Below are 11,721 nucleotides of genomic sequence, written 5' to 3'. Positions count from 1 at the left end.
CTGCATCTCCACCGGCGCCATCAGTCCCCGTCGCCCGAGCGCTCGAGGAGCGGAGCTCCTCGAGCACCTGCGCCTGCATCCGTCGTCCTCTGCGCCCAGCAGGAGCCCCGCGCCGCTCGTCCCCTCCGTTTGGCCGGAGTTTGTCGGAGCCCCAGCACCGGCCGCCTTGCACCCGCGAGGACCACAACCTCCAGTGCGCCTCTGCCTCCTCTGTGCTTGCCCCACTGCTGCCGTGTTGCTCCTCACCCGCACGCCCCTTGCCGCCTCCTCCGCTGGTGGCGACCACCAGGAGCTCCACCAGGAGCCCGGAGTACCCTGCCTCCTCGATCGCTTCAAGTCCCCGCCGTCAAGCTCCATGCCACTGCCCCTGCTTCCCTTTGAGCCCTCCTCTGTGTCGCTCGCTCAGGCTACCAGCAGCCTTAGCACGCCAAGGCCCAACCCAGCGCCGCATCTTACTCAGCCTGCTGTTCCATCGCCTACTTGCTGCTGCCAAACGAGGCCCTAGTGTTCCTTCGTTTTGGACCGACAAGACCCGGACTACGAACGCCAAGTACAACTACAAACCCGAAGACCTTGGATGCATCAAGTTCCTCTACGACCTGTGTACATCTACCGTCGCCCAAAGACCCGTGTACCACGAGCGCCAAGTTCGACTACCGCACGGTTACGCCAAGTTCATCTACGGAACATGTACAACTACATTCACGACCGTCGTCGTGAACAACTATTTCCACTACGACCGTCCTGAGAACGTCTACTTCCCTCGACAATTTTGAACCGCCCCGAAACGCACGCTTCAAAGGTATAACGACGAGACGACCGCTTGTGTATGAATGTGTGTTGTATGAGATGCTCGTGTTTGCACTGTGCCCGTTTGTCTTTGCACGTTCCTCGTTTGCCATGCCGCCGTCATGTGGGACACCCGGTATCCGGGATCACTCCCCATCTCTTGCGTGTTCCACACATCCGCACACTTCTCTTTTGCATCGGTATCTCAATCGAGTTACCGGGATCGAAATGTTGTCGTGGCATCATTTTCGGATTCGTTGCCGTGGCACCCGTTTCGTTCCGCCATGGTGACCAAATGCTCCTTATCATCTTCATGTCAACATTTTCATAAAATTGCATAAACTTGCACATGTCATCCGCATCATGATAACAACATTAAAATGCTTAAAATTGTTGTTTGCGTTAAATTGCTAAATGTCATATGGGGATTTTCCGGAATTGTTGTTTGTGTTTCCGGCCTCATTTAAACTTGCCTAAATAGGTAGTTTAATTATGTTTCACCTCTTGCCATGTTTGACAACATTTAATATTGTTGGTTAGCATAAACGAGAGCGAACTAAATGATTGAATGTGGTGTTTCGTCAATATGCAACTCATTGCATATTGAGCTCCACTTAACTTGTAGTGTTGTTTGTGCATATTGTCATGCCATGCCTCTTTAACCCGGACATGCATCATACTTGATTATGCATCATGACATGTTTATGCTTGTGTGTTTACTATGTTGTTTGCTTCTTTCCGGTTTGCTTCTCTCGTTATCTTCGGTTTCGTTCCGGACTTGTGAGGATTCGTTTGACTATGTTCGTTTGTCTTCTTCATGGACTTGTTCTTCTTCCTAGCGGGATTTAAGGCAAGATGACCATTACCATTGATATCACTTCTATCTTTGCTTGCTAGTTGCTTCGTTCTATCTCTATGCTGCGCTACCTATCACTTGCTTTACCATGCCTCCCAAATTGCCATGTCAGCCTCTAACCTTTTCTCCCTTCCAGCAAACCGTTGTTTGGCTATGTTACCGCTTTGGCTCAACCCCTCTTATAGCGTTGTTAGTTGCAGGTGAAGTTGAAAATTGCTCCATGATGGACAGGATTATTTTGGGATATCACAATATCGATTATTTAATTAATGCATCTATATACTTGGTAAAGGGTGGAAGACTCGGCCTTATGCCTGGTGTTTTGTTCCACTCTTGCCGCCCTAGTTTCCGTCATACCGGTGTTATGTTCCCGGATTTTGCGTTCCTTACACGGTTGGGTGATTTATGGGACCCCCTTGATAGTTCGCTGTAAATAAAACTCCTCCAGCAAGGCCCAACCTTGGTTTTACCATTTGCCTACCTAAGCCTTTTTCCCTTGGGTTCTGCAGACTCAAGGGTCATCTTTATTTTAACCCCCCCCCCCCCCCGGGCTAGTGCTCCTTCGAGTGTTGGTCCGAAATGAGCAGCCTGCGGGGCCACCTCGGGGCAACTTGACGGCTGGTTTTACTCGTAGTTTGACTTATCCGGTGTGCCCTGAGAACGAGGTATGTGTGACTCCTATTGGGATTTGTCGGCACATCGGGCGGCTTTGCTGGTCTTGTTTTACCATTGTCGAAATGTCTTGCGAACCGGGATTCCGAGGCTGATCGGGTCTTCCCGGGAGAAGGTATATCCTTCGTTGACCGTGAGAGCTTGTGATGGGCTAAGTTGGGACACCCCTGCAGGGTATAATCTTTCGAAAGTCGTGCATGCGGTTATAGGCAGATGGGAATTTTTTAATGTCCGGTTATAGATAACTTGACACCAGATACGAATTAAAACGCATCAACCGCGTGTGTAGCCGTGATGGTCTCTTTTCAGCGGAGTCTAGGAAGTGAACAAGGTTTTGGGTTATGTTTGACGTAAGTAGGAGTTCAGGATCACTTCTTGATCATTGCTAGTTCACGACCGTTCCTTTTGCTCTCTTCTCGCTCTTATTTGCTATGTTAGCCACCATATATGCTTAGTCGCTGCTGCAACCTCACCACTTTACCACTTCCTACCCATAAGCTTCAATAGTCTTGATCTCGCGGGTTTTGAGATTGCTGAGTCCTCGTGACTCACCAGATACTGTCACAACAGTTGCAGGTGCCGATGAAACCAGTGCAGGTGATGCAATCGAGCTCAGATGAGAGCTCAACGAAGATCTTGGTCGTTGCTATGTTTCGTTTCATGTTGATCAGTAGTGGAGCCCAGCTGGGACGATCAGAGATCTAGCGGTTGGGTTATCTTCTTTTCTTTTGGCTTCGTCCGTAGTCGGACTATATGTGTGTACTCTGAATGATGTATGATTTATTATATGTTCATTGTGTGAAGTGGCGATTGTAAGCCAACTGTTTATCCCATTCTTATTCATTACATGGGATTGTGTGAAGATGACCCTTCTTGCGACAAAACCACAATGCGGTTATGCCTCTAAGTCATGCTTCGACACATGGGAGATATAGCCGCATCGTGGGTGTTACATGCTCGTTCGCTGAATCTTGCCCTGCCAGAGGCGGGCAGTCAATCTGTGGGAGTTTGTCCCCACTGAGCACCGGACGCTCCAGAGGCTCTATGGTATGATGCACAAAGGCCCATGGAAGGAGTTGTTCAAGGCCTCCGAAGTGCCTCCTTCGACATCCGAAGATCGAGGGCTTCACGCCGCGCGGGCTCCTAGGCCGGTGAGTTCTTAGACTGACACCGGACCTAGTTCTTCCCGACATATTCACGGGAGTGCCTTAAATAGTTGTGCATATTTGCTTCGGGATTACGTGGAGACAGCGGAGCGGGTTTACTGCCCGGCTCTGCTGCCAGAAGACCCAGCAGACATTCTCCTGACGGAGATGTTGGTCTCGGCGCCGTACAAGGTGCTAGAGAAGAAGGCCGAGAAGAAGGCCCTGGAGATCTGAAAGGGTCTTCGACGTAAGGTTGTGCCGGAAGCCTCGTCCGAAGACGACAAGGCGGACTCCTCCCACGAAGGGGAGGAGGAAGAAGAAGAAGACACCCCATCCGGGAAGGATGAGGGGTCTGGGGAGGCGGATCCGGGGGCCGGAAAAGGTCCTCGGCGCAGGGCCGTCATTCCCCTGTCGTCCGATGACGACGAGTCGGATTCCTCCCGCGAAGGCGGGATGAATCAGGAAGAGATCCTACCTTCCCCAACCGGGGGGAGAAGAAGAGGAAAGCCGCCCCAGGAGGGAAGGCCGGGGCGTCCAAGAAGGGGAAGGGGCCCCTTCCGGACTACTCCACCATGGCCACTCTCAGCGAGGAAGGGTGGCTGCCCAGGGGGAAGCCCCTAGCGCGATCGTAAGTGCTTGCATTATATCATGACTTCACTTCACAGTTTTTGTATTAATAATGCCAAACATATGTGCAGTCCGGCCAGGGATCACCCCCAGGTATCCTCCTCCGGGTCCCCTAGTAATTCGGAGATGAATTCGCTTCCAACGGCCACCACTCCTCAACCCGCAGACGACACGGATGTGTTGTCCCAAAGGCTCCCGGAGCAGGGGGAGGTGACCCTGGAGACGCCCCGAGGTGGGGTCCCAATCATCGGACACGCGTGGTTCAAGATCCCAGTGGATCGTGTCGACGAGAGCCACGGCCAGCCGGGCTCTCAGCCGAACACAATTCCGGAACCTTCGATGGTTCCGGACTCAGGCAGGCGACCCCTCACTAAGGAGGGCGAGCCGTCTGTGTCGCGGACTTCCGTTGTGCATGAGGCGCTGGACGGTCTACTGGAAGCGCTTTGTGGCGCTTCCCTGGATGAAGGGCACCATACTCTTATGAGTGCGGTGATTCGGAAGGTTTCGTCCGCCAACAGCGGACTAACCGAAGCTTGCACCAGCCTCCTAACAGGCTTCGAGGTAAGTAGTAAATATGTGCAAAATTGCCACCCGATAGGTAGTAGCCCCTGATACTCTGTTTGGCGTTCGGAAGGAAAAGCCGAGCAGATGGTCAATTAAATTCCACAGGAATCTAATCATAAGTGTTATTTGGAATAAGCAGGTTGTGCTGCTTGCTACTGCTGCCCGTACTGCCGAGGTTGCCGAACTGAAGCGGGACCTGGAGCAGACGCAGGGAGAGCTCGACCTCATGAAGAGGCAGCTCGAAGAGAACAAGGGTAAGTAATTCTCGTTCATATATTTTTAAGAATAGGAAGAATTGGTGGGTCTAACAACTAACTGTCATGACTGTGTAACAGGGGCGCCTGCCGAGGTGGCGGCCCTGAAGAAGGCGCTGTCCGAGGCCGAAGACAAGGTGGCCTCAGAATGTAAGGAGCGCAAAAAGCAAAGTGCTAGGGTAGGTGAGGTACAGTAGGAGCTCCAGGACCTCGGCAACAATTGCGAGTCAGTGGAGCATGATCTGAAGGCCAAAGAGGCTGAGATTGCGAAGGGCCTTATGAGCTTAAAAGACGCCAAGGCCGAAGCCGAGAAAGCACAGCAGGAGATCCAGGAGGCCAAGAAGATAGCAGCGGGTAAGAAGTTCTTTATGCAAAGCAAACATGTGGAGGAGGCGTTTCTTTTACTTACTCAAATTCGGAGCTCTCCAGGGGCATTCGCAGATCAGCCACGCAGCGTATCATACGCTGCGGAGTTCTACCGTGCCCAGGAGGGGAACTCAACGAGAAGTTGTTCTGGTCCCAGTATGCTGGGGCCGAACACCCGATGCTTCTGAGTGACCAACTGAAGCAGTTGGTCGAACTCCACAGGGTGGCCGAGCTGGCTATGAAGGGATTCATAGTCCGGATGTGGCCTGGTGAGCTCATGCCCAGTAGCTACTTTGGCCTGATCAAGCGTATGATGGATGCCTGCCCGCGTCTTGAGGTGATTAAGCGATCCGTGTGCATCGAGGGTGCCCGCCGGGCCCTTGCCCGCGTCAAAGTGCATTGGGGCAAGATGGATGCGGAGAAGCTGGTCAAGGACGGACCGCCGTAGGGCAAGGCGCATTGCCATCCCGAGTTGTACTATGATGGCGTTATGAAGGGTGCTCGCCTTGTGGCTGATGAATGTACCAAGGACACCATTTTTGAATGAATTCGCTTATGTCATGGTTGTATTTTGAGGACGAAGTTACATGCGCTATGTAGCGCTTTGGTTATTTAAAATATTACCTTCTGTGCGGCTGTTTATAAAATCCTGAACGTAGGCCAGTCGTCGGTTTCCGCCCCCACGCGACTAGCACTGGGGTGTTCGTGGAAAACCCGGACACTCTTTATCCAAATGTTTGGTCCCTTAAGGAGGTGTCCAGCGCAGCGAACGAGGCAATCGGACTATGTGGCTTTATAACTTTCACTTAGCCATAGAAGTCTACAATTTTAAATTTCGGCGAAGCCCCTAGAATCCGGAAGGCCGAATTGGGGAGCTATATACGCCTTGATCGGACAAACCCGATTTATCGCCTAAAGCGGAAAATCTTTAAGGATTTTAGTACCTCTCGAACAGCAACCAGCTCTCGCCACATCATGCCGGTCAGTTTTCGGCTTTCTCTACTAAGGTGCTCGTCCGGAAGAACCGGGACACAATCGCAGTAGTTCTCCCTGCGCTACCTTAGCCGATATAATGGAACGTAAGGCACCAAAACAAGGGAGCCGGGCTATCCCAACTGTAGACCCAAGACCTGATTCGGAGCTGATGCATATAGTGCTATAAGTTCGGGGTGCCGCACTATTGAAAGTGTTCGGACTTTTAGTTGCCATATTACGGGGCGTCATAAGAAGCCCCTGGCAAACTGTCCGTACCAAGGTGTACGGATGTAATACCAAATAAACATTTATAAGAGAAAAATACTCAAATAATGATAATAAGCTGACGCTATATATGATCTCCATTTGACGAAAGATACGTTTAAGCATATGTTTACAATTGATGCATTAGGCAGAGATAAAAATAGGACTATTTGACATGTCCTATCCAGGGCAAGCCGTGTGCAAATAGATGAAGCAGGTATAATGATCGTAAATAGATTCCACCTGGGTATTTCCTTCTGCGCACAACATCTGTTGCCTCCTTGGGTGTCTCTTCCATATGAGTCTAGCAATTCGGCTCTTCTGAGGATGCTGCACTAATGTGGTGTCCTGAAAGGTAAAAGGGAAAGAGTATGAAGGTATTTAGCGGTTACCCGCAGTATCGACTGAGTCGTTGATGCGCCTCCGCCTATGACCAAGGTATCTTGAGTGCGTAATTGTGTACGCGTGGCACGAATGCTGCTTTGGAGGGGCTTGAGCGGAGGCCGGACTGCTAATCACGATCTTGACGTTCGTGTTGATCCTGCTGCGGGGTGCTCCGGGCTCATTTGACAGTGCTCGGAGTTGTCGCTGGATTGGTTTGTCGGAGGAGGCCGCATTGTACTTCTACCGCGAGGGCTTCTGTATGCTCTTCTGTTCGAAGGGAGCGGTCCATATTTCTGTTTACAGTGATGACCCCGCGCGGTCCTGGCATCTTGAGCTTGAGATATGCATAGTGCGGCACCGCATTGAATCTTGCGAATGCGGTTCGTCCGAGCAGTGCGTGGTAGCCACTACGGAAAGGGACGATGTCGAAGATCAGCTTTTCGCTCCTGAAGTTTTCTGGGGATCCGAAGACCACTTCCAATGTTATAGAACCCGTGCAGCAGGCCTCTACTCCAGGAATAACACCATTAAAGGTGGTTTTGGTGGGCTTGATCCTTGAAGGATCAATGCCCATCTTGCGCACTGTGTCCTGATAGAGCAGGTTCAGGCTGCTACCGCCGTCCATAAGGACACGCGTGAGGTGGAATCCGTCGATGATTGGGTCTAAGACCAATGCGACGGAGCCGCCGTGACGGATGCTGGTAGGGTGATCCCTACGATCAAAGGTGATCGGACAAGCTGACCATGGGTTGAACTTGGGGGCGACTGGATCCATCGCGTAGACATCCCGTAGTGCCCGCTTCCGTTCCTGCTTGGGGATGTGGGTGGCGTAGATCATATTGACCGTTTTCACCTGGGGGGAAATTTCTTCTGCCACCCCATGTTCGGACATCGGGGCTCAGCGTTATCGTCGTTGTGAAGCCCCTTGTCCTTGTTTTCGGCGTTTATCTTGCCGGCCTGTTTGAACACCCAGCAGTCTCTATTGGTGTGGTTAGCTGGTTTGTCCGGTGTGCCATGGATTTGGCACGAGCACTCTAGTATGCGGTCCGGACTAGACGCTCCCTGATTATTTCTTTTGAACGGCTTTTTCCGCTGTCCGGATTTAGGTCCGCTGAATCCGGCGTTGACTGCCATATCTTTCGTGTTGTCGCCGTTGTTCCGTCTCTTATGTATGTTGCGTCGTGGCTTGCCTTTAGCATCGCGGCCATCCGAAGTGCCAGAATGTGGCGTGGTGCCGCTACGAGCCAACCAGCTATCCTCTCCCGCACAAAAACGGGCCATTAGGGTTGTGAGAGCTGCCATAGACTTGGGTTTTTCCTGGCCAAGGTGTCGGGCGAGCCACTCGTCACGGATATTATGCTTAAAAGCCGCCAGGGCTTCAGCATCCGAACAGTCGACTATTTGGTTCTTTTTAGTGAGGAACCGAGTCCAGAATTTCCGGGCTGACTCTTCGGGCTGTTGAGTAATGTGGCTCGGGTCATCAGCTTCTGGTGGTTGCACATATGTGCCCTGGAAGTTCTCAAGGAATGCATCTTCCAGGTTTTCCCAAGTGCCAATGGAATTTGGTGGCAGGCTGTTTAACCAGTGTCGGGTTGGTCCTTTGAGCTTAAGGGGGAGATACTTGATGGTGTGTAGATCATCTCCCGGGCCATGTGAATGTGGAGAAGGAAGTATTCGATCCATACTGCGGGGTCTGTTGTGCAATCGTACGATTCGATGTTTACGGGTTTGAACCCTTCTGGGAATTCATGATCCATTACTTCGTCCGTGAAGCACAGGGGGTGTGCGGTGCCTCTGTGTCGGGCTATGTGGCTACGCAGGTCGGATTGGTCTGGGTTGCTATGTTCGGCCTGGCCGGATTTGTTGATGATGTATCCGGCGTGACGGTCGTCGTCGCGCGCTGGGGCGCGCCCCCTCGATCCGTAGATCGATCTTGGCTGTCCGGCTTTATTGTCCAGAATATCTTACAGGTCATGCCTATTGCCCTGAGCCGTAGTGTATCGGTGTGGGGGTGCAGGCTGGTATCCGGGATGGTATCCCGTTTTGTCCCTGCCACGGGGTGGCCGGTCAGCCGTTTGGCGTTCGAGTCCATATTCCTCGGCTGCCAGGACTTCAGTCCATCTATCTGTGAGCAGGTCTTGATCAGCTTGTAGTTGTTGCTGCTTCTTCTTCAGGCTCCTTGCGGTGGCTATAAGCCTACGCTTGAAGCGCTCCTACTCCACGGGATCCTCAGGTACGCCAAACTCGTCGTCGCCGAGGCTGATCTTGTCTTCGGAGGGGGGCATGTAGTTGTCCTCCCCCGGGTATGCGTCTGTCGCCTATTCTTCTGGGATGACCTGCTCGTCTTCCTGTTCGTCCTACTCAAAGGCGGGCTGATCAGGGTCATATTCTTCTTCGGCGCCATCCGGATTATTTTCACCTCCGGGGCCGGTGTTGCTATGGCGGGGCTTGGTGCGGCGCCGACGACGCCCATTCTTTGATTTTCTTCTCGAGGGGTTGTCCTCCATTGCCTCGTTGCCATTAGTTTCCTTCGGAGTGTCCACCATATATATATCATATGAGGAGGTGGCCGTCCACCGCCCGGTGAGCGGTGGCTCCTGTGATTCTCCTACATCGTCGTCCATACCGTCGATGTCTTCAGAGTCAAAGTCAAGCACGTCGGTTAGATCATCGATCGTGGCAATGAAGTGGGTGGTGGGTGGGCAACAAATTCCGTCGTTGTCTGCTTCCCACTCGAGCCGGACATAGTTCGGCCCGGAGTCTCCTGACAAGGAGAGAGACTTCAATAAGTCCAGCATGTTGTAAAGGGCGAGTGCTGAAAAACGTCCGCCGCGGTGAACTCCATCACTGGAGCACAACCAGGATCGGCGGGCTCGGGGGTGTGCGGACTGGAACCTGCATCCGGATATGGATCCGGGGGTCCGGAGTCACAGGTTCCCTCGGGGGTGAAACCTGTGTTCGGCTCCATTGCCGATGAAGGTACGGCCTGAGGGGCGGGGTCCAGCCCTCCGTCCTTAGGCGAAGCAACCTGTCTCGGATTTATATCCGAGGTTTCTGCCGGGACGATATCCTGAGCGACGTCTGACAGCAGGTCTAAGCCGTGCTCATCGCGAGTGTTCAGCGCTTCTGGCGCTGGCCCGAATCCGTCGAAGATCAAGTCTCCGCGGATATCCGTCGCGTAGTTCAGGTTTCCGAATCTTATTTGATGGTCGGGGGCATAGCTATCGATCTGCTCCAAGTGGCCAAGCGAATTGGCCCGCGGTGCGAAGCCGCCGAACATGAAGATCTATCCAGGGAGGAAAGTCTCACCCTGGGCAGCGTCGTTAATGACAATTGAAGGAGCCATCGAGCCTGACGGAGACATCACAGAGGAACTCTCAATGAAAGCACCAATGTCGGTGTCAAAACCGGCGGATCTCTGGTAGGGGGTCCCGATTTGTGCGTCAAGGCTGACGGTAACAAGAAGTAAGGGACACAGGTGTTTACCCAGGTTCGGGCCCTCTTGATGGAGGTAAAACCCTACTTCCTGCTTGATTAATATTGATGATATGGGTAGTACAAGAGTAGATCTACCACGAGATCATAGAGGCTAAAACCTACGAGCTAGCCTATGATGGTATGAATGTAATTGTGATCGGTATTCTAGGGACCAACCTCTCCGGTTTATATAGACACCCGAGAGGGCTAGGGTTTACATAGAGTCGGTTACAAGGAAGGCAATATAATATCCAGATCGCCAAGCTTGCCTTCCACGCCAAGGAAAGTCCCATCCGGACACGAGCCGAAGTCTTGAGTCTTGTATCTTCATGCTTCAATAGTCCGGATGTTGCACACAGTTCGGCTGTCCCGATACCCCCTAATCCAGGACTCCCTCAAGGCTCAAGAGACTTTTGTAATATTTTTGTTACTTCGCAAATCTTTCCAAACACTTGTGTTTCTTCTTGGGTTGGATGTGGTCCCCCTTTTTGAGGTAGTGTTCCCACTATTCCCTCTATAATTTCATGCACAATACTAGGATCAATTTCAATAAAATTTCCCTTGGCAATGCAATCCAAGAGTTGTCTGTGCGTCATATTTAACCCAACATAAAATTTGCGAAGAAGAATTCTAAAGTTCACCTCTAGGGTGCACTTGCGATAAGATTCCATCATCCTATACCAAGCATCTTTTAAGTTGTCTCCTTGCCTTTGCTTGAAGTGAAGAACTTCAAACTCGGGAGACCTAGGAGCGGATAAGGAACTAGCCATAACGACAAGGCAAACGATCTAACACACGAGCAAATGGAAAAGGCAAGCGAAAGAGAGAGAGAGAGATTGGGAAAGAGAGGGCAAATAAAACGGCAAGGGTGAAGTGGGGAAGAGGAAAACGAGAGGCAAATGGCAAATAATGTAAATGCGAGGGAGATGAGTTTGTGATGTGTACTTGGTATGTCTTGACTTGAGCGAAGACCTCCCTGGCAACGGCGCCAGAAATCCTTCTTGCTATGTCTTGAGCTTGCGTTGGTTTTCCTTGAAGAGGAAAGGGTGATGCAGCAAAGTAGCGTAAGTATTTCCCTCAGTTTTTGAGAACCAAGGTATCAATCCAGTAGGAGGCTCCTCAAAAGTCCCACGCACCTACACAAACAAACAAAGAACTTGCAACCAACGCAATAAAGGGGTTGTCAATCCCTTCACTGTCACTTGCGAAAGTGAGATCTGGTAGAGATAGTATGATAAGATAAATATATTTTTGGTATTTTATAAGATAGATGCAAAAAGTAAAGATGCAAATAAAAGTAGATTGAAAGCTTATATGATAAAAGATAGACCCGGGGGCCATAGGTTTC

This window comes from Triticum aestivum, chromosome 7B (genome assembly GCF_018294505.1).
Source record: "Triticum aestivum cultivar Chinese Spring chromosome 7B, IWGSC CS RefSeq v2.1, whole genome shotgun sequence".
Taxonomy (NCBI): domain Eukaryota; kingdom Viridiplantae; phylum Streptophyta; class Magnoliopsida; order Poales; family Poaceae; genus Triticum; species Triticum aestivum.
The sequence above is the reverse complement of the archived record's forward strand: the minus strand, read 5'-3'. Positions refer to the sequence as shown.